Here is a 21,370-nt window from a genome sequence, read left to right as displayed (position 1 = left end):
GTTTTTTTTTCAAAGAGTTTTTTTAGATAAAGTATCATTTTTAAATAATTCAAAATTGTCACTAGTGGCAAAATGTGTGATTTTTTTAAAAACAGTTTTTGTCATAAATTATTGAAATAAATGAAAACAATAAACATTTTATTTACAAAGGATTAACGTTCATTTCCAGAGAAAATTTCGTGATTGCATTTACTTGTCCTCAGTCAAACTCCTAAAAAAAATGAAAACAAATAAGCTAAAATACAGAATTTTCTAAAATTTTAATGACTAAACGATACTGTTTAATGATACAAACGATAATAAAATTTTAATGATCAAACGATAATTTAATAATTAAATTTTAATTACCAAATGATACTATAATAATTAAATTTTAATGACCAAACGATACTGTTTAATGATACAAACGATAATAAAATTTTAATGATCAAACGATACTGTAATAATTTAATTTTAATTACCAAATGATACTGTAATAATTAAATTTTAGTTAGCAAATTATACCGTCTAATTAAATTTTAATAATCCAACAATAATGTAATAATTATATTTTAATTACCAAAGTATATTGGAATAATTAAATTTTAATAATCCAATCATACTGTAATAATACTGTAATAATTAAATTTTAATGATCAAAAGACAATGAATAATAAAATTTAACTTTCAAAATTCTTTTTAAAAAAATATTAATTTGATAAGTCAACTGCAGAGTTAAAAAAAATAGGGGCAACATTGAAAATAAAAGCTCTACATACTGTTTTATACAATGTTCAACTCGTATAGAATTAGCTTGTTTTGTGGATTGTGGATACAATTAGTGCTAACAACCTTTGCAAACAAAATTTACACAAGGAATGCAATAAATATCATTAATGGAAGTCGTTAGCATTAATTGTAGACAAGCCACAAAAACAAATGACACCATTCTCATCTGAAGTGTGTGTGTGTGTGTGTGTGTGTGTTTATCACCATTTTTTGATCTGCTTACTTACATATGTTTCCACTACCAGAATCGAATTAATGATCCGATAGTTTCTCCAGACTTGGCAGACCCTACCAAGTCTGAAGAAACTATTGGATTGTTAATTCGATTCTGGCAGTGGAAACATATGTAACTAAGCAGACCAAAAAACGGTAATAAAAATATTTTTCACTTAATAGTAGTATTGAGCACATTTTTCTGGTTTTTTTTACCATTTATATTTACTTATATATATATATATATATATATATATATATATATACACATACATGCTAGCTGGACGCCTGGCGTTGCCCAGTCATACAATACGTTTAAACATGGTATTTTAATTCATGCAGATTGCGTATGTATTATTATAGAATCAATCCTCTATTGAATATATGAGGAATGATTTGCCCGGTGGCCTAATTCGCAAAAAAAAAATAAAATAAAATAATAATAATAATATTGATAATATCGTTCATCAAATTCCGTCTGTGTTTGTTTACAATATCACGTCATCTGATATTTGGGCTTGATGATGAATGTTTAGTTTTAAAATATGTTAATGAAGAAGTGATTTGCAGCGACTTTAAATGGCACTTTTTCTTTTATCATAAATTGAACTCATTAATAAGAAAAAATTAAAATAAAACGGTGAAGTACATCCGAGCTTAAACAGGGGATCATTCGATCTGTAGTTAAATACTCTACCACTGCACTATATCTCCAGATGTCAATAATTCTGTTTTTTAAGAAGAAATGATTTGCTGAGATGTATTATCTCCCTTACTGATGTAACGTAAAATATTCCTCTGTAAAATTCTTTTCTTTTTTTTTTTTAATTATAAGAAAAAAGATATTTTTAGGATTGGATTTTCGATGCTTATCTGATGAATTTCTGTACAAAACATATCCAATAACACTGCCAGACTTATAAATTACCGTTGTGTGAAATTTGCAAAAGAAAGGCTTAGCTGTTTCCAAACCTATGAGGAAGGGACTCACACACACACACACACACACACACACACACACACACACACACACACACACACACACAGTTTTATATAATGGTAGAAAGATATATATATATATATATACACACCCACCGATGAACTGTTTGGTTAGTGTTTGTTATATTTATTAAATATCTCTTTCTATCTTATTCCTTTCTCTTCTCTTCAACCTCTTCACTCTCATAATTATTATCAATATATATATATATATATATATATATATATATATATATATATATTGCATAAAGGATGAATAGTGGCGTAATTATGTCATCCCTCTGACGTCATCCAGTATACAGGGTTATATGATACAAACATGCACACAAGATAAGAACATCTAAATTTTTTAGTAGACATGTATAATAAAAGGAAATATCACAGGAGTAGTAAAATTATTTAATCCGGACAGAAAGGCAATTTTAGATTTTTCCTTTATTTAAAAAATAACTTGTGTTGCAATCTGTTGCAATATTTTTTTTATTAATGTTGTGGTGGCACACATTCATTTGCATATGTGGATAGTAATTACACATAAATAGGAAGACTCAGTTAGTCTGAGTGTGTGTTCACCAGAAGCCACCGAAGGCCGCCGAGAGCAGATATGTTTCTCCAGCAAAGACTCTCTTATTTGACACCATTATGTAAATATCCTGTAAATATACCTTTTCCTAATACACTTCTTATTTGATCTACCTTTGTTTTTTGAGTCGTCATTTGTATTGCTTTCTACGTTACTTGTTTCAACCTGCAAACTTAACAATTAATAATAGGGTATGCTCCCTGAAAGTTGGGAGGTTCTATTTATAATCGATGCTGATAGAAACTGACGAATAAAATTAATTCCCGTTCTGTTATCAACCAATCAGAAACCATAATTGCTTAATAAAAATTTAATCTTTTAGCATTCCAGCACATAATTTTTTCATGTCAACACGAAAAGGGTCTTTTACTCTTTGCTTGAACCTGTACAGAACAGCAACCCCCTGAAAATTCTTCATATCCAGGACTTATATAGAATAACTAACCACTGGGAACACTTCTGAAATTAAACATGGCTTCCAATTTAAGATTCAAACTCTTTTTTTCTGATTCACACAATTTTACTCAAACTCAACGGGTTAGAATTTTTTCTAACATATATATGAACATATCTAATTTTTTCTAACATATATATGAACATATCTAATTTTTTCTAACATATATATGAACATATCTAATTTTTTCTAACATATATATGAACATATCTAATTTTTTCTAACATATATATGAACATATCTAATTTTTTCTGACATGTATATGAACATATCTAATTTTTTCTAACATATATATGAACATATCTAATTTTTTCTAACATATATATGAACATATCTAATTTTTTCTAACATATATATGAACATATCTAATTTTTTCTAACATATATATGAACATATCTAATTTTTTCTTACATATATATGAACATATCTAATTTTTTCTAACATATATATGAACATATCATATTTTTTCTAACATATATATGAACATATCTAATTTTTTCTAACATATATATATGAACATATCTAATTTTTTCTAACATATATATGAACATATCTAATTTTTTCTTACATATATATGAACATATCTAATTTTTTCTAACATATATATGAACATATCTAATTTTTTCTAACATATATATGAACATATCTAATTTTTTCTAACATATATATGATCATATATAATTTTTTCTAACATATATATGAACATATCTAATTTTTTCTTACATATATATGAACATATCTAATTTTTTCTAACATATATATGAACATATCTAATTTTTTCTAACATATATATGAACATATCTAATTTTTTCTAACATATATATGAACATATCTAATTTTTTCTAACATATATATGAACATATCTAATTTTTTCTAACATATATATGAACATATCTAATTTGTTCTAACATATATATGAACATATCTAATTTTTTCTAGCATATATATGAACATATCTAATTTTTTCTAACATATATATGAACATATCTAATTTTTTCTTACATATATATGAACATATCTAATTTTTTCTAACATATATATGAACATATCTAATTTTTTCTAACATATATGAACATATCTAATTTTTTCTAACATATATATGAACATATCTAATTTTTTCTAACATATATATGAACATATCTAATTTTTATTAACATATATATGAACATATCTAATTTTTTCTTACATATATATGAACATATCTATTTTTTTTACTAACATATATATGAACATATCTAATTTTTTCTAACATATATATGAACATATCTAATTTGTTCTAACATATATATGAACATATCTAATTTTTTCTAACATATATATGAACATATCTAATTTTTTTACTAACATATATATGAACATATCTAATTTTTATTAACATATATATTAACATATCTAATTTTTTCTAACATATATATGAACATATCTATTTTTTTTACTAACATATATATGAACATATCTAATTTTTTCTAACATATATATGAACATATCTAATTTTTATTAACATATATATGAACATATCTAATTTTTTCTAACATATATATGAACATATCTATTTTTTTTACTAACATATATATGAACATATCTAATTTTTTCTAACATATATATGAACATATCTAATTCTTGAGCAAATTGTTACATCCCTATGTCTGTTTTACAAGTGATGTGATAGAATGTGCTCCAATGAACTCCTAGTACTTGTGCCTCCTCGACCTACATACTCGCGGCAAACAACAAAATATCCTCCCATTACTGAAGTCCCTAGATGCCGGAAAGCCTATTCGGAAAAACTATTCCTATTAGTTCTTCCTTTGGACTGCTAGACTTTGGAATTCCCTCCCTGTTTCCTACTTTCATGACTGTACTAACCTACTGAAGTTTTAAGTGTAATGCAAACAGACATCTCACTGCTCAATTCCCCATAGTCCCTATTAGACATGATCCTAAAGAGTAGTTCCTTATGTCCAACTGGTAAATGGCCTGATTTGAGGTGAAAAAGAGTAAAAAAAGGTGTCTTAATGGAAATATATATATATTGGTGTTGGAATTGGGAATCCGAAAAATCGGAATATTTGAGGGTATCGGAAAAATTTGTACTGATGCCAAAACGATTCTTTTAACTGTCCTTTTTATTTGGTTTTGTTTAAAGCTAAATCTTCCATTGCTGGTAATAATGATAAAATAATAAATATTGATTGATTTGAAACCACCAGTGAAGCTAAAATCGATAGATCGTCCCCAACAAGTACATTTTTACGTTTAGAAAAATATTTGCACATTTAACATGTGTGTTTTTACGTTGATTCGAGAAAAAATACAACTATATAGTTAAATATTTAGAGATTTATAAGTAATCGGAATTGGTAATTGTATCGGAACTGTGAATTTAGTACAGAATTGGGGAAAAATATTAGAATCGTCCCATCACTATAATATATAATTTGGTGTTTATGTATCCTAATTATCTAGTGACCCACATTAGCTCTGAATGGAGAGAAGAGTGTAATCCATGCTAAATTGACGACTCCTGTTGTGTCTGTTGCTTGGAGGCGTGTTTCTTTTTATTCTTTCTTTCAAACGATACTAATGTTTCTCCATTTTTCTTTGGCTATCTCGATAACATTATCTGAGCACATTTGAATCTGCAAGAAAAGAAAAAAGGTGTCAGCCGATGTGCGTTACACATTTTATCTAGTTTTTATAGAATGAAGGCTTCCATATGTTTACTTGGCCTGGCTATGACATGAATTTGCATCTTGTGGTGAGGCCTCAATTTCAGAGCTTTGGTGTGTGTGAAGTCAGCCCTTAGTGGTAGTTACTATCAGTGTCACACCTAAGGTTTAAATTTAATACAGACTATAAAATATACACCTGCAAAACCAATTAATTTACAACTCTTTCATATACAAAGCACACATGTAAATTGAGATGATGGAGTAAGGTTTTTTTTTTACCTGTGCTTGGATCCTCCATCTTGCATGGAAGTAAAACATGGTCCCCAAACGTTTCTGAGTTGCAATGGCTTTAGCATAACAGCCAACTAGGAGAAAGAATCCCTTCAGCCATGCTCTGTCAGAAGTTTAGTATTTGTGAGATTTGGGGTGCAGCATCTCTTGTCATTTTGCCATGTACAGCGTGCCAACTTTTGCTTCAACTTGATAATATGCATGGATACCCATGCATAAAGATGCATGGAAAACCAAATAATGCATGGTTTGAGTGAATGCAAAGTGCTTGCAGCGTGACTGGTATCAACCGTTTGGATCAGATCACATAGAGAGCAGGCATGGGACAATACCCAGAGTCCAGGACGTTTGCAGCACCATAAATACCAAAACCAAATGATGATGATGATGATAAAAGGTTGATGTGTCGTAAAACTCAACAACGAACCAATATTTTATGCTTCTTGGTTATTTGTTGTGTCAGATGATGACAGTGATCTCCGCAATAAATGACTCCTAAACTGGTTGTAAATTATTAGTCTCAATGAAGCTTAGGCAGATACTTCTTAGAAGATTATTTATAGTGCCAGCGAAGGTACAAATATTCTAGTAGCATCTCTTTCATATGTATGAGAGATCGACGGTTCATTGAAGGAGCCCTTATTCTATGTCACCAGTTATAGCAATATTTTATGTTCGTCCACTTGTTATTGGGTCTTGTTTTTATATTCGGTGACTAGCCATCCACATGTGCCTGCACACTCATATACGCACATATGTATGCACATGTGTTTTTGTATAGAAAACCCGACAAGAAACTCTTTTTTTTTTCTTGTATTCCGATGAATAATATTTGTTTCTTGCAATGAAGGAACAATGGAAATTCCCAAATGATGTGTGAATGATTTTATTTTCAATATTTTCTAGTACTTTTGGCTACTTCACTGGGAAACGTAAGGGAATTATATGTTAATAATAAGATATATATATATATATATATATATATATATATATATATATATATATATATATACAATAATTGTTATTATTTTTATGGAAATAATTGCTGGCAAGGCATGAAGTCATTTGATGTAAGGAGCTAAAAAAATACTATTTCAAGGTCATTTCTTCCTCCTTTGTCAGAGATATCACTACTGGAATGTAAGAACTAAAGGATAAAATAAATAATAAATATATAATAGAAACTTGATAAAAAGTATAAGTATCTTGAAATTCTCTAGTAAGACACTCTGGACCCTTCATAAACTGGACAATAGAAGAACTCAGATACCTGGATCATAGAACCAGGAAACTAGTGACCATGCACATGGCTTTGCATCCAAAGGCTGATACGGATCGACTCTGTGTAAAAACGAAAGGAAAGGAGGAAGAGAATATGTAAGTCTTAAAAACTGTGTAGATGATGCCATTAAAGGACTGATGTTTTTTTTCCAACACTACACCCACTGATCATCACTTTAGACTTTGTAACAATTGCTATCAAACCTTTACTTTTCTTAGCATTTCTTCAAGTCTCCAACTTAACAACTGAATCTTTCATTGTTTCATCAACAATCATTAAATCATTAAAATAAATCATCTCCTCTGGATAACGCGAAACTCTTTAAACAATGCTTCTGAGACACAACTGAAAAAACAAAAACAAAAAAAAAACCAACAGACTCAATATAGATCTCTGATGTGCTCTCACTTAAACATAAAAGCTGACACTAAATTTGAACACAAGTTTTGCCAACAACTTGCTTACCCTTAATTTATGCAAAGCGCATCATGCAACATCTCTTGACACTCTAAAAACTGTCTCCCAGTCCACAAAAGCAAAATACAGGTTCTTATTCTTACCAAGATACTTCTCTCGCATTTGTCACAGGATAAATATAGCATGAGTAATACTTTACCCAGGCATAAAACCAAACTGCATTTCATATAAAAAAACTTAATTATTTCCAATTAGTATTTAGGTTGTGCTTTCTATTCAAAAGTATCACAGGCAAAATAAACAGTTTCAGTTCTTTTAGATTTGTGTAATGTTCTTTTTGTATTTCTAGTTGGGTTTATGTTATGTTTGTTACATTGCCTCCTCCCTGATGTTGAATGTATTGTATAGCCCCTTGTACTTTCCTCCTCATAACCGTGTTGATTCTTTATTATTTTTTCCCTTCTCAGGCTGTCCCATTATTTCGTTATTGTGCATCTAGACTCATTGAGTTATAGAAGAAAAATTAAGATAACACAGATTGTGGAAATGGAGGTTTATTGAGAAAGAAATATTAAATAATCACAAGTATAATTTACGCTTCTTTATGAAGGAGAGAGACAATTACATTACTCTAAGTAACTACTATAGATATATAGATGAATAGACATAGATCAGCACCCACCACCGTCGTATGTGATTTTCAACAATTTTGTTGTTGATATGATATTTTGCCAGCAACTATTCGCTTTAATTTTCCGAATTGGTGTGTTCTCAAAATCTAACTTTTCTTCCTCGCTTTCGTTCTTCATAATATCATGTCCGCATCTTATTCCCAACATTGCCCTCCCTCTGATTCTACCTGTGAACTCTTCCCACTGGTAACAGTTTATTCTTAGTACACTCTTGCCAGTGTAGATATGTAAAAAAATTCCCATAATCCCCCTCTGCCCCCGGTCCAAAATGTGGTGGCGTTAATATGAGTTGGTAGCATACAAAGTATTCATAAATTGTATTGGCCAGCTGAAGACGTGATTGCACACCATCAAAACAAACATGCGAACCTAGCTCTAGTCTATAGGTCTACAGTGTTTGCCACTTGTCCTGGAACTGGCTGCCTATTACTATCTTGGTTGTTATGAACCGTCGTGCTTCGTTTGTATTCATCTGATGCGGTGTTATATGGAAGAAGTCAGTTCAATCCATTTTTGATGAATGTCGCCTCAAGTACAAGTAAAGACAGACGAAAGAAAGAGCACCTTTCAAATCTCCACGAAAACGGCACAAAGAGTACTGGAAATCTTAGGTGGCTTATCATACAAATTTTTTACACAGTTGTTGTGAAAGCACGAAGTGATTTGCACAATGATTAAAAAAAAAAAAAAAAAAAGCAAAGAAATCTGAGGAAACTTCTTGTAATTCGGACTTCAAGGAGTTTTATCTGTTTTTTGTCAGTGAGCCTCCTAATGAGAGGAAAAGAAATAATATCAATATCTACAATAATTAATATTAAAAATAATAATATTATTGTTGTAATTTGACTATCAAGATGAACATAAAAAAATAATAGGGATAACCCCCAACAAGTATTATTGATAGAAATTTTTTTTTTACCAAACAAATGATACACAGTTAACAGAGTAATTTAGGTTGAGCTAGAAAGTCATGAGATTTTGTTCATTCCCCTTCTTTTTATAGACCTCCTCACTTCGACGATTTCATTCTCTTTATATATATTACAAAGGGCGTTCCAAAAGAAATGCCTTCTATTTTTTATTCCGCCCGAATGGATCAGAACGGATACAAATTGCATTGTTATGATAACTTAACCTGTGCGTTCATGACTTGAAAGTTTCATCTCTCTGTTACAGATATTGACAATGTGAGACTCTAAGAAAGCAAACCCTATAATAGCGACAGCTAAGAGAGAATTTACGGAAACCACTAAAAAGCGCATCGAAGCACAAAAACTAGGAACTCGAGACTTCTGGAAAATCTACAACAGTGTAGTAAATAATGGGCAATCAACAATTCCCCCACTAACCAACAATCACGAGGTTGTCTCCTCAGCAACCGACAAGGCTAACATGCTTGCCAGTCGGTTTGCCTCAAACTCCACACTGGACCCTTCCAACCACCCCCTACCTGACTTTCCTATGCGGACAGACGCCACACTAGACGATCTGAAAACCACCCCTGCTCAGGTGCATGCTATCATAAAAAACCTTGACACCTCAAAAGCATGTGGACCCGATCTTATCCCAGCTGTGCTATTAAAAAAGTGCTCAGCCGAAGTAGCTCCAGTTCTCTCCAAACTCTACAACAAATGTCTTAATGAAGCTTGCTTTCCGGGCTGTTGGAAAACTGCTTCTGTTGTACCAGTATTCAAGAATTCTGGCGAAAGGACAGACCCATCAAATTATCGCCCCATTAGCCTCCTCCCACTTTTTGCCAAAATATTTGAGACCATAATTAACCATGCTCTAGTCCATCATCTTACAGATGCTAAACTACTGACTGACAAACAATATGGATTTAGACAAGCCCGTTCCACAGCAGACATCCTCACCGTGATCTCTGAACGTATATACCAATCACTGGACAAAGCGGGGGAAGGCAGAGCGGTAGCTCTAGATATATCTAAGGCTTTTGACAGGGTATGGCATGAGGGTCTCCTCAGGAAGATTAGATCTTACGGTATCACTGGTAGAATACTTAACATAATTAAATCCTTCTTAGATAAGAGAAAAATCCAGGTAGTCCTCGACGGTCGCACATCTAAACAATATGATATAAATGCGGGAGTGCCCCAGGGTTCTATCCTTGGACCTCTATTGTTCCTGATATTCATAAATGACCTCCCCGACAACATTGCCTCTGAGATGGGTATATATGCTGATGACACTACACTCTATGGCAGACACGACAGGAAGACGAATGAACACATTTCTAAAGAAATGGCAGAAACACTAGAGGAAGACCTCCAATCTGTAGTGGAATGGGGACAAAAGTGGTTGGTCGCGTTCAATGCTGCCAAGACTAAACTAGTTTCATTCAATAATTACAAGAAACCCTCTCTACCACCAATAGCAATGGCCAACGACCCTTTATCTGAGAGTCCATCTTTCAAACTCCTTGGCCTAACGTTCACAGGAAACATGAGTTGGAACAATTACATTGAAGGCATTGCCAGGGCCGCTGCAAGAAAGGTAGGCTCTCTCTACCGTGCTAGAAAACTACTAACACCCGAAAGTATCCTGTACCTCTATAAGGCCACCATTCGCCCATGTATGGAGTATTGCTGCCACATCTGGGCTGGTGCATCTGCTACTAGTCTCTCGCTCCTTGACAAGGTTCAAAAGAGAGTCGCAAATCTGATAGGCCCTGAACTGGCATCTAAGCTTCAGCCTCTGTCCCATCGACGAAATGTTGCATCCCTCTGCCTGTTCTACAAGTATTTTAGTGGTGAATGCTCTGATGAACTGCAATCACTTGTGCCCCCACGACGCGAGCACCCTCGACAAACCCGACAGGCTACTAGATCCCACCCCCACACTGTAGAGGTCCCTAGATGTAAAAGATCTTTTTACTCCAATAGTTTCTTCCCCAGAACCGCAAGACTCTGGAATTCCATTCCAGGTCCCTGCTTCCCCAACAGTACTGACGTGCAGAAGTTCAAGTGTAACGTGAACCGACACCTTGCTGCCCAAATCTCTACATAGTACCCCAGTAGTTGTTGCCCCTGATAGTAGCCCCCTACACCAAAGTGGCAATTTGCCTTGTTTGGGGTGAAAATGTAATAAAAAAAAAAAAAAAAAAAAAAAAAAAAAAAAAAAAGCAAACCCTGTCATGGCTGTGTGTCAGAAGCAGTGATGTGTCATTGAATTCCTGATAAAAGTGCATTGAGAATGGTGGTGACTATGTAGAAAAATAAATTCTGGAGCACAAAAGGTCGCTCATTTTATTGGTACACCCCCCCCCCCCTTTTCTATAGTTCTTTAACTTTTTCAGTTAAAAAAAATAGGAGGCTTTACTTTTGGAACCGCCGTCATACACAAAAGATTTTAATATCAGTAATCGTAATTCCAACAATCATAATTTAAAATATAAAAATTACGATGCCCGGATTTTAAAAGTTGAACCTAAATAGCATGTAAGCTGACAAATCAAACTTTGTTTTTTTTGACCAGCCAATTTTCATTTGCTATTGTTTTACCCTATTATTTTCTATAGACTAACATACTTTGCAACATGCTGTAAAAAAAAAAAAATGCAAAAACTTAATCTGGTTCAGCAGTGTAGTAATATATGGCCATCTTTAACTAATCACATTCAAAGAAAACTCATTTTAATGCATGAGTGTTACTCATCTTAGCTATTAGCATTCCTTACTTGCTTTTAATACAGTAGAACCCCGGTTTACGGTGGCCCTAGCATACGTTTTTTCAAGTTACGATGTAGAATACAATGTTTTTCCGGACCCTGATTACGGTATTTTCCCCGCCTTACGGTGTTATTTATAATGTTATTTGATTATATACATGTGTATTATATACTGTACTGTAATTTTAATACCAGATCTCAGGGTTCTACTGTATTTACAAAACATTTTGAAACTAATGAATCCCAAACAACGCTGGATCGTACAGCTAGTTATAAAAATCTATCTATCTATAAAATGAACGTGTCTGTGTATCTGTCTGTCTGTGTACATTTTTCCGAAGCAATAAATCTGCCAATTTTTAGTCTACAGACTCGAAATTTGATATACAGAGTACTGATATTTGGAAAAATCGATGTGATTGGTTTTCGGACAGAAATTTGGCTGTTAAGGAGTCAAAGTTCAACGATTTGACCTTTGAGAACTCTACCAAACGCCTCAAACAATTTTGGGTCTAAACACTTGAAATTTTCGATATAGGTTCCTTGGACATGGATCTAACTTAATAACTTGATTTGAGCCCAAAACAACACATTTTAAGGGGTCATAATAGTGGTCAAAGTTAAAAAAAATTGACCGTTTTTTTCTTTTTGCTCAACATACACCTCCAAACACCCGGGCAACGCCGGGCTGAAATGCTAGTGTATCTATAAAAGTGAACGTGTCTGTGTATGTGTGTGTACATTTCCCTACGCAATAACTCTGTCAATTTTCAGTCGACAGACTCGAAATTTGATATACAGAGTACTGAGATTTGGGAAAATCTTTGTGATCGGTTTTCGGCCAGAAATTTGGCTGTTAAGGGATCAAAGTTCAACGATTTTACCTTTGAGAACTCTACCGAACGCCTCCAACAATTTTGGGTCTAAACACTTGAAATTTTAGATATAGGTTCATTGGACATGGATCTAACTTAATAACTCGATTTGAGCCCAAAACAATAAATGTTAAGGGGTCATAATAAGGGTCAAAGTTAAAAAAGTTAACCCTTTTTTCTTGTTTTTTTTTTTTGCTCAACATATACCTCCGAACACCCGGGCAACAATGCTAGTATATCTATAAAAGTGAACGTGTGTGTGTCTGTGTACATTTCCCTACGCAATATCTCTGTCAATTTGAAGTCTACAAACTCGAAATTTGATATACAGAGTACTGAGATTTGGGAAAATCTTTGTTATCGGTTTTCAGACAGAAATTTGGCTGTTAAGGGTTCAAAGTTCAAGGATTTGACCTTTAAGAACTCTACCAAACTCGTCCGACAATTTTGGGTCTAAACACTTGAAATGTTAGATATGGGTTCATTGGACATGGATCTAACTTAATAACTTGATTTGAGCCCAAAACAATAAATTTAGGGCATTAGCTTTCTAACAAGCCTTCATTTGTTTAACTCTGAACAATAGTTGTCGAGATTTCGAACTTATAAAATTGCCAAAAAATAGTGGTTTAACATATGAAAAATATTTGGAATCAAGTCTCCCCTTGCTGTTATTTCAGATCATTTGAAACCATAGCAGCAAGTTTTAGTTTTCCTTCCATCAAGGCCAGACGTTTTGGTGAAATATATATATATATATATATATATTAGACACCGCCAAAAATGGCCGAAAAATCAAGTTGTTGTTGTTGTTGTTGTTGTTGTTTTTTAAAACGAAATTACATTTATTAAAATCCATTATTTCTGAGTAACTTTTTTTTTCCAGAAAGATAAAACCCTGAATTTTATCATATAGAAAACAGAATAATGTAAAACTTTTTCTACTATTTTTAATTAAATTTTAAATGTTAAATTTTCCCCAAAAGTTAACAATTGACATTTTTTGTCTTGCACAAAAAAACGTACATAAATATTAAAAAAAAAAAGGTTTTTGAAATAATTAATTAATTTATTTGTTGTCTAACTAAGATTTAGAGTGATTTTCTATGAGAATATGCAAAAATATTATAATATAAGTACCTGGATTTCAAATAATTCCACTTATTCATATAGGCAACCAGTTACTTCGCGTCGATCTAGACAATGTTTACGTTTGTACTTGGTAAAAAGCAAACTATGGAAGACCAAACAGGCCAAAAAAAAACTTATTTTTCAGTGACGAAAATTTCAATGTATTATTAACGCTGAGGCTGGCCAGTACCAGATGGGTGACCATTTGTATGAGTTTGGTTTTTAATGTGTATGTGTGTGGGAGCCAGGCTCCCCAAAATGGGGGGGGGCAATTTAAAGCAGAATAAAAGAAATTATTTCAGTGCGTTTGGTCCACCGTAGTCGAAAGGCGGTAAACGTTTTCAAACGGGATCGAAAAAATGATGCTATTTTTAACACAAAGGGCACAATATTTATCGAATTTTTTTTTGTATCGATTCTTCAAAGCATGCCCTGTTTAATAATGGTCATGCATTATTCGGCTCGCTAAAAAAAAATTGTTAATTTATTTATCAAAGATTTTAAAATGGCGTTTTTCGTATAAATATAAAAATTTTTTTTTTTGTTTTGCTTAACTTAAATTAACTATTTTACTTAACATATTCACCGAATTTCACACTTCAAAACTGAAAAGCGGGATAATTAAACACAATCGAATTTTGATATTCAGACATCAAAATAAGGTATGCAAACAAGTTTTTTTTTTTTTTTTTTTAAATCTATAATCCCGTCCCTTACAACAACATAATGTTTTGTTCAGTTTCAGATGATTATTTTAAGCATATTTGAAACCCCCTCAAAACAAGGGGGGGGGTTGTAAACAAAATAAAAAAATATATGTATATATATTGTTTATGAAAAATAAGTACACTGTTATAAAGTTCATTCTTCTCTTAATAATCGCTGAAAATTTCGTATTGATTGGATAATTACCTGATTTTTGGTAGATTTTTAAAAAGACAGTCCGTCAAAAAGTACTTACCTGCCCCCCCCCCCAGTTTTGGCGGTGCCTAATATATATATATATATATATATATATATATATATATATATATATATATATATATATATATAAGAGAGAGGGTGAGAGATTACTTGATAATTACAACATATAAATAAATAAAGTATCCTCCATTCATTCCCGGGTAACGCAAGGTTTGTTTGCTAGTAAAATAAAACTAGAAGTAATGAATCAATTTTCGTTTTTGCCTTTAACGACAACACATGAATTTCAGTTTTTCCCTCATCAATTCTGTCGTTGTTTCGAATCCAGGCGCACCTTCTGTGATCTACATGCCGTCACAGATCAAAGCTGCGTACAGACAGCCGATGACATCAAGTAGGAATTGGATTTGGTAGCTACCCCTCCTCCCACATTCCCATACGCCGACTCAGTGTTCAGTTTTTGTGTGCTCTGACAATGTCTGTGTGTTTATTTACCTTCTCTGTAGGAGGTTAGGCACAAGGTCAGGCGGGGGTTTTGAATAAGCCAGCGCACTAGGTGAAGTGCACTGTTCTAATATTTCTTTCAAATTCCTTTGTCTACTCCCTCCCCCTCCCCCGTGTACTCACTCCTGTTTGTGATAAAAATAAACAAAAGACAAATTCAATCCGCATTAGTAGTCACTAGTTTATATCCGCTCTTTGAGCGATGTTGGTACAGTACCTGCGTAAGTTAATTTCAATCTTTAGTTAGCTTCTACAACTTTATAACTAGCAGGAAGAAAAATAAAACATTTTGCGGAAAAATATTTGCATGGAAGAGCAAGTAACTACGATGAATGAACATATTGTTTTTAATGAAAAAAAAAAACAAAACAAAACAAAAAAAAAAACTAAGAAATTATGGTTTTAAGTAGAACTAATTTGCTCTGTGCCTATCTTTTTGCAGATTATCAAAAAGGTCACTTAGTTAAAAACAAATATATTTATGTAATGTTATTATGTAATTTTAATGTCATTAAATTTATAAAACATGTATTCAGTTTTTTTTGTTGTTTTTTTTAAGGGGAGATTCGAACTGGATATTGATATCGTAAAATCTACCGCCTTAGCAATGTGTAATCTGCCTATCCCTTTTCTGTTAACCAATCACATCTGTGTACCCACGGGCAAACTAATAAATAAATACATTTTAATAGTATATAGATTCCACAAGTTACAGCTCTTATCTATTTCTCTATTAAGAGAATTTATATATTTACTCTGCATAGCTAAATGGCTTAATAAATGGAAAAACAACCCCCTTTCAACTGTTTACATGTATATGTTTTGGTACGTTAAAAGCAAAACCACATATGTTCTGTTTCCTCTCTCTTAATCTGACTAATTAATTTACAATTAGGCATAAGGAGGTCGCAATAACCTTAATCTCTTCAATAAATACACTCATACCCCAGCCAATACCAGACACCGTGGCAAAATGACTCGTTGGGAAACGTGATCGTTTAAGACAGAGCGCTGCAACGCAGTTTCAGAGACGAGGGATAGGAGAGTGTACAGACATAGGCGTCAATCGGCATTTCCTTTCATCCATCTCCCCTCTCTCTCCACTCAGTCGTTCCTCCGTATTTTTTTTTTTTTTGTTTTATCATTGCTGGGTGCTCTCTATAAAAATCGCTTCGTATTCGAGCCTTTATGAACATTTTTTTTTTTTTTTTTGTTCTGCATCTGGATTTTATTGATAATTATAGCATTTGCACAAGTACTTGGCCTTCGGGCCGGGATCACTGTGTAGTATCTGTGTATCTGTTCTGGTGCTGCACTGCTGCAGTTCACCTTTTCTGTCCTCGGTCAGTGGAAGAGAAGTCTTTCATGACTGAGACCATTTTTATTTTTGTTCATATTCACAGTGCCCCTTTTTGGGGAGTTAGATTTTTCCCACATTAAAACCGACCTTGTGTCTAACTCTGCCCTCGTGAGGAGGCAAAGTAAATAGGAACTATCTCATAAACTTTATTTTTACACAGTTTTCACCAGAGTGGTTTGTTTTTGATTGCTTTTAAACATTTTTGGAATCTGACTCTGTTGCACTTATTAATGGTTCCAAGGGGTTCCCAATATTATGAAGCCGTTCTGAGATTGGTATTCCAGCTATTAATTATAAAGGTTATTTGTACATAAAGTACTTTTAAATCCCTTTGGGATGGGGGGTCACCAGAAATCAATCTTTCCCTCTTCTTTTCCTTTTTTCCGGATCACTGTTCTCATCTTGAGCTTCCCTTTCACAATGTTTTAGTCGATGTAACCTTCGCACTTCTTCACGTGTATCTTGTCAAACTCTAGAATCTGCACAAGATTTCGAACAAAAGGTCTTTATTTAATCCCCCGGAAGTAGTACGTTCTCAATCTTTCCCTCTTCTTTTCCTTTTTTTTTCTTTTCAATTATTATTTATTTATTTATTGTGCGTCCTTCGATTTGTAAACACATTTGTTATTGCTTCTGATTTTTTTTTTATTCGGATCACTGTTCTCATCTTGAGCTTCCCTTTCACAATGTTTTAGTCGATGTAACCTTCGCACTTCTTCACGTGTATCTTGTCAAACTCTAGAATCTGCACAAGATTTCGAACAAAAGGTCTTTATTTAATCCCCGGAAGTAGTACGTTCTCGTTTGGGCAACCATGAGTAATGTGCAATTGCATTTTGAGTGTCGCCTGCACTGAGGATTGAACTCTCAACCGCCAGAAGAGTGCAACTCAAAACTGAATTTTACCAAGTACTTTATCCACTACACCACGGGTATTTTGCAGAAAGATTCCTGAGTTCGATAGAAAGATTACATAGGTTGGCAAGATACATCTGAAGAAGATCGGAGATTACATGGACTGCAACGTTATGCAAATAACATTCAAGATGAGAACAGTAGTCAGGAAAATCCAAATAATACGAATAACCTTTCTTTTTTTTGACTTTTGCATTCAGGAAGAAAGTATATAGTATATTGAAAAGTCAACAGTCAGTCAACTAAATGAAGGCTTTTTTGTACAAAAATACCCCCCCCCAAAAAAAAACGTTTCTTTGTAGCTTACTTGCCATAAGTTTGATTATATTACTACTACTACTACTACTACTACTACTACTGATGTGTGTGTGTGCTATTCTTAGCTGCCCGTTATCAATTTTTTTTTTTTTTTATGATTATAAAAATTGATTGAATATGCAACTTCTATGAAAAACCAAACCTCACGTAGGCTCCACATAAAATCGTTCTTTTGAGCGACAAAGAATGTTTCTCATTTTCATGTTAATATCAACCTATATCTTTTTATCTTGATCCTGCTAAGAAAAATTATTATTTTTTCAATTAACAAATAGTCATGTCAAAATGAGAACTTTCCCAATCTGTATAAAAACAAAAGAAAAAAAAAACCGCATACGTTAAATTAAGAACAAATTAGAATTCAGACTTCACACAAATCTATTTTGCTTCTTTTTGGTTGCGTGCTTATATGGACATTGAGATTTTATTAAAACGTATTTGACCTTATCCGGTGCATACATATTAAACTCGACCCTCTCTCTCCTTCCCTCTCGAGGGCCATGTGGGTCAATTTGTGTTGGTATAAGGGCCACACGTGAAACTAATTGAAGTTGTTTAATAAAAATTAATGCAGAATATATTTGTTACTTAGAAACGTGCATACAAATGGTTGAGCTCCATTCACGAATGCAAAGTGACGAAATAGTTGGAGAGAGAAAAAACAAAAAAAAGGGGGGAGGGGTTTAAAAGACAGAGATTCATATGTAATCGCAAAAACACAAATTCTGAAATCGATAAAATGTGATAAATAATTTTTTTTTAAGTGTAAAGAAACATTTTGAATGATGTTCTCTTTTTTAATGAATGACACACATTTATCCAGCTTAACTTATTAAAAAGAAAAACTGTAAATTACGAAATACATTGTTTTATGCGGGCTGAAAGGTGTGCTTTAAATGAGCCTGCATGTTTGACATGCCTGATTTATTGTATGTTGTGTTTGGTTGAAATGTTTGGCTATTTGCAAGAAGGATGATTTTTGCCTGATGTTAAGTTTGTAGTTATTAAATCTAGTTCTTGTGGTCAATTATGTTTCACCGATATATCTGCGATTGGATATTTTGTGAAAAAGATATATAATATTTGACCTATCAGAGTTAAAGTAAGCAAAAAACAAATTCGTATAAATCAACACAGTACCACTGTGTTGACTGGCTTTATTCTGCTGTTGGTATTCTTGCAAGAGGGATAACGTGAAGGTTGCCAACATCCCTAAGTAAAAGTGGTACTATGGAATAGACTGGATTTAAGCTTAACACACGCAGGTCGTCAGTTTGTGCCGTTATTCACTTAATCATCATCACTTTCACTAAGGTAATGTGTTTGGATTCATGGATTTTGGATTGTGAAATATTGACGAACTAAATATTAAAGTTAATAGCCGGCATAGTTGACTTTTTATGTAAGTGCTTTTTTTTCCTCAAACAGCGGATATGGTCAACTTGTTATATATTTAACATCAACATTTATTTCTGACAGTATATTATCGGCATAATAATGCTGCTATTTTTGTTAACATTCATATTTATAGTTAGTTTTAAAAATCGTCTTTTAAATAAATTAAAAAAATTATAGTTACTTTTAAAAATCGTCTTTTAAATAAATTAAAACATTTATAGTTACTTTTAAAAATCGTCTTTTAAATAAATTAAAACATTTATAGTTACTTTTAAAAATCATCTTTTAAATAAATTAAAAAATTTATAGTTACTTTTAAAAATCGTCTTTTAAATAAATTAAAACATTTATAGTTACTTTTAAAAATCGTCTTTTAAATAAATTAAAAAAATTATAGTTACTTTTAAAAATCGTCTTTTAAATAAATTAAAACATTTATAGTTACTTTTAAAAATCGTCTTTTAAATAAATTAAAAAAATTATAGTTACTTTTAAAAATCGTCTTTTAAATAAATTAAAAAATTTATAGTTACTTTTAAAAATCGTCTTTTAAATAAATTAAAACATTTATAGTTACTTTTAAAAATCGTCTTTAAATAAATTTAAAAATTTATAGTTACTTTTAAAAATCATCTTTTAAATAAATTAAAAATTTATAGTTACTTTTAAAAATCGTCTTTTAAATAAATTAAAAAATTTATAGTTACTTTTAAAAATCGTCTTTAAATAAATTAAAAAAATTATAGTTACTTTTAAAAATCGTCTTTTAAATAAATTAAAAAAATTATAGTTACTTTTAAAAATCGTCTTTTAAATAAATTAAAACATTTATAGTTACTTTTAAAAATCGTCTTTTAAATAAATTAAAACATTTATAGTTACTTTTAAAAATCATCTTTTAAATAAATTAAAACATTTATAGTTACTTTTAAAAATCATCTTTTAAATAAATTAAAACATTTATAGTTACTTTTAAAAATCATCTTTTAAATAAATTAAAACATTTATAGTTACTTTTAAAAATCATCTTTTAAATAAATTAAAACATTTATAGTTACTTTTAAAAATCGTCTTTTAAATAAATTAAAAAAATTATAGTTACTTTTAAAAATCATCTTTTAAATAAATTAAAACATTTATAGTTACTTTTAAAAATCGTCTTTTAAATAAATTAAAAAAATTATAGTTACTTTTAAAAATCGTCTTTTAAATAAATTTAAAAATTTATAGTTACTTTTAAAAATCGTCTTTTAAATAAATTAAAACATTTATAGTTACTTTTAAAAATCGTCTTTTAAATAAATTTAAAAAATTATAGTTACTTTTAAAAATCATCTTTTAAATAAATTAAAACATTTATAGTTACTTTTAAAAATCGTCTTTAAATAAATTAAAAAATTTATAGTTACTTTTAAAAATCGTCTTTTAAATAAATTAAAACATTTATAGTTACTTTTAAAAATCGTCTTTTAAATAAATTAAAAAATTTATAGTTACTTTTAAAAATCGTCTTTAAATAAATTAAAAAAATTATAGTTACTTTTAAAAATCGTCTTTTAAATAAATTTAAAAAATTATAGTTACTTTTAAAAATCGTCTTTTAAATAAATTAAAACATTTATAGTTACTTTTAAAAATCGTCTTTTAAATAAATTAAAACATTTATAGTTACTTTTAAAAATCATCTTTTAAATAAATTAAAACATTTATAGTTACTTTTAAAAATCATCTTTTAAATAAATTAAAACATTTATAGTTACTTTTAAAAATCATCTTTTAAATAAATTAAAACATTTATAGTTACTTTTAAAAATCATCTTTTAAATAAATTAAAACATTTATAGTTACTTTTAAAAATCGTCTTTTAAATAAATTAAAAAAATTAT

General features: G+C 31.1%; 1 protein-coding gene and 1 long non-coding RNA gene across 3 annotated transcripts in view; one reads left to right on the top strand and one right to left on the bottom strand.

Moving 5' to 3' along the window:
* Positions 1 to 6,065, bottom strand: part of LOC145243380 (uncharacterized) — a 28,642-nt gene extending 22,577 nt beyond the window's left edge. Inside the window, exon 1 of the long non-coding RNA XR_013862860.1 lies at positions 5,969 to 6,065. This is a non-coding gene — a long non-coding RNA (uncharacterized LOC145243380). The remainder of the gene's footprint in view (positions 1 to 5,968) is intronic.
* The window catches only part of LOC145243379 (tRNA-dihydrouridine(20a/20b) synthase [NAD(P)+]-like), a 340,728-nt gene that overhangs the window by 245,700 nt on the left and 73,658 nt on the right, over positions 1 to 21,370 (top strand). The window lies entirely within an intron of this gene.

This window comes from Euprymna scolopes, chromosome 22, assembly GCF_053919585.1.
Source record: "Euprymna scolopes isolate OS-2025 chromosome 22, ASM5391958v1, whole genome shotgun sequence".
Taxonomy (NCBI): Eukaryota; Metazoa; Mollusca; class Cephalopoda; order Sepiida; family Sepiolidae; genus Euprymna; species Euprymna scolopes.
The sequence above is the reverse complement of the archived record's forward strand: the minus strand, read 5'-3'. Positions and strand labels throughout refer to the sequence as shown.